Source organism: Parasteatoda tepidariorum, chromosome 11 (assembly GCF_982258835.1).
Source record: "Parasteatoda tepidariorum strain Cologne lab strain chromosome 11, Ptep-v5.0, whole genome shotgun sequence".
Lineage (NCBI taxonomy): Eukaryota > Metazoa > Arthropoda > Arachnida > Araneae > Theridiidae > Parasteatoda > Parasteatoda tepidariorum.
Window position 1 is genome coordinate 56,723,792 of NC_141765.1, and position 2,720 is coordinate 56,726,511.

The following is a 2,720-nucleotide window of genomic DNA, read 5'->3' on the forward strand; positions in this document are numbered from 1 at the left end:
GAACTATTCGACCGATTTTGCTCAAATTTTACATTTTGCCATGTAAAATTATATTCTTTAAAATGATGCAAAAAATTTTATACCTTACAATTCAAAATTTTTTTCGACCATTCTTATATAAAATTACAATAAATAAATATTAAAAGTTAGTTTTTGTATGGAATTATCCTTGGATATATGAATTTTAGAATTGTGTGCAAAAAATGCTCAATCTGTTTAAAACATTTTCGTGATATGGAAAAATACGCAAAAAATTTACATTAAGGGGTCTGAACTTTGGACCACTGTATAGACAAAACTATTGGGATCATATTTCCCATTTTGGGGGACTGAAATCCAAATCAGTAAAAAAAAAAAAAAAAAAAAAGACATGTTTTTTCAGCGAAAATACGTTTTTGTGTCTGATTTCGTAGCTTAAAATATATTATATATAAAAAAATATATTAAAATATATGTGCACTAATTAATTAGCATAATTGAAGTCACCTCCTCGAACTATTAAGATTGAGTGCTGGAACGTGAAGATCCAATAATTAGACTAAAAGTTATTCAGGGTGGTCCGTTTTTTATTTCGCGCACTGTACATAAATGCAACAACCTATGTGCCACATGGGGAGTACTTTAACCTGGAAAATCCAAGTTACTGCATTAAAAAACTATTTAAGATTTTGAAGATGCCCTCTCCATCCCCAGACGTGAATCAAGTTTGTCATCATTAAATGCGTCTTTTGAAAATATTTCACATGTATACTTTTAGATTTTTAAACCGATGTGTTGATATGTATATCTCAAGATGTATACTTCATTTTTGAGAATCTATAGAAATAAATAAACTCCTTGTCACTCACCTTGAACATTGGTTTTAATTGTTTTTTTAAATTTTTCATTTAAATGATAAAAAATGATACTGCTTCTCAAAAACATTAATTATTTTGATTGAAGTCCTGCCGTAATAACAGAGATTAAACTTTTTGTTTGTTTTGTTAACTTCGTCGGTTGAAAAGGATTGAAGGAGTAACCCAACAGTCCAGTTTTCCAAGGTATTCTACAAAGATGAAGATCGAAAATTTAATTGAAATGATAAAGCTTTTAACTTTAATACTATAATTATCTTTAAATCGCAATTTTAAAGAATAATTACAAAATGCATCAAGGTTAAAATATTTCAATAAATCTTTGTTACTATATTATCGGCATTTGAGTGATTTATTGCGAGATGGCACCTTTATGATATTTTGACATTCTGGGAAAAAAAAGTTTAAAAAAATGTATTTGTAAATTTTTCTTGCGAACAGCCTGCGAAGAAACCGAGGGTTCGCAGTATCGGTCCTTTTGAAACTGCTCTATTGTAAAGTACTCGATTTTGTGTGAAATTTGTCGGACAACCAAAGAGGGGAAGTCATCCCCTGTGCAGAGGATCAAGAATGTGATGAATAATTCTCAGGGATGTTTCTCAGATCTTCGAGAATAGCCCATTCTGCAGATCTAGTGAAACGTAAATAAACTACTACTACATCTCCAGAAAGATTTTACTAAATAATGAAAGAAAGGTTTAAAAAATATCATTACATTTTACTACAAAGAGTTACCGTACACCAATAAAATTTTTGAACTAGCAGGCAACTTCTTTGAATTTGAAGACCAGCATCAGTTTGCGCTATGTTTTAAAAATCCCTGCTCTGCGTGATGAAATAGTTCATGAATGACCAATTCTCCTTTAATAGCGGTTTGAATCTAACCATTACTTTAGATGTATTTTTGATCTCCCCTTTTTTGTCTGTTTATCTATTTGACAAGGGTTTATAGATTGTTCTTTATATCGAGCACACGAAACCACATATACAATAAATAAATAAAACAGCGACGTGATTTGGCAGGATTTTAACAATGGCACGTGATAACTCATTGAAAAATTAAAAAAATAATAATGTTACATTCAGGATTATTGTCAAAATTCTAAAAACCCTACTACCCGAATTACATTGAAATTTGTATCAATAAGTAATTTTTCAAATTTACAGGGGATCACGCTGTCAGGTATTGTTTTGTTTCTGAACTATTGTTTTTCATTATGAACAACGAACATAATCGAAATATAGTTTAGCTGGTATTCAACTAAATTACTTAATTTTGATAGCCTCTTCAAGAATTAATCCTAATACGCGTGACTTGGTGAAAAACAACAAATTCGAAAACCAAATTATTACTGTTTAATAATTATTTAGAATAAATATTTCAAGTTGTCTGTCTTTCCTTGACCTAACTGACTGAACCTTTAAATATGTTAATTAACAATAAAATATCTAAATTTGTATTTATGTTCAATTTCCACTATAATTAAGATTTTCATGATTTTCTATTTACGTGAATAACCTCTTATCAGCCTATAAAAGAAGTTTTTTTTCCAGCTTTTTACAATTTTAAGTTTGTTGGATAAGTTTAAAGGATACGCATACTTTTTTCCCCCAACAGTGGCTCTCATCGCAAAAAAGTTTGCCAACCCTGCGATAGTGCAATAAAAAATATTTTAATTCATTGTTAAGATATTAGGAGAATTTTTCATTGTTAATGGAGCTTTGAAAAGGTTGCAGCCAAACTTTTCTTTGTTCCGAAAAAAAAAAAAAATCTTGACAGATTTTGCTTCTGCAACAGAAAAAAACTTCCCAAGAAAGGTAGTTTTTGTTTTTCTTTTTGAACGGGTCACGTCAAACTGTCTGTGA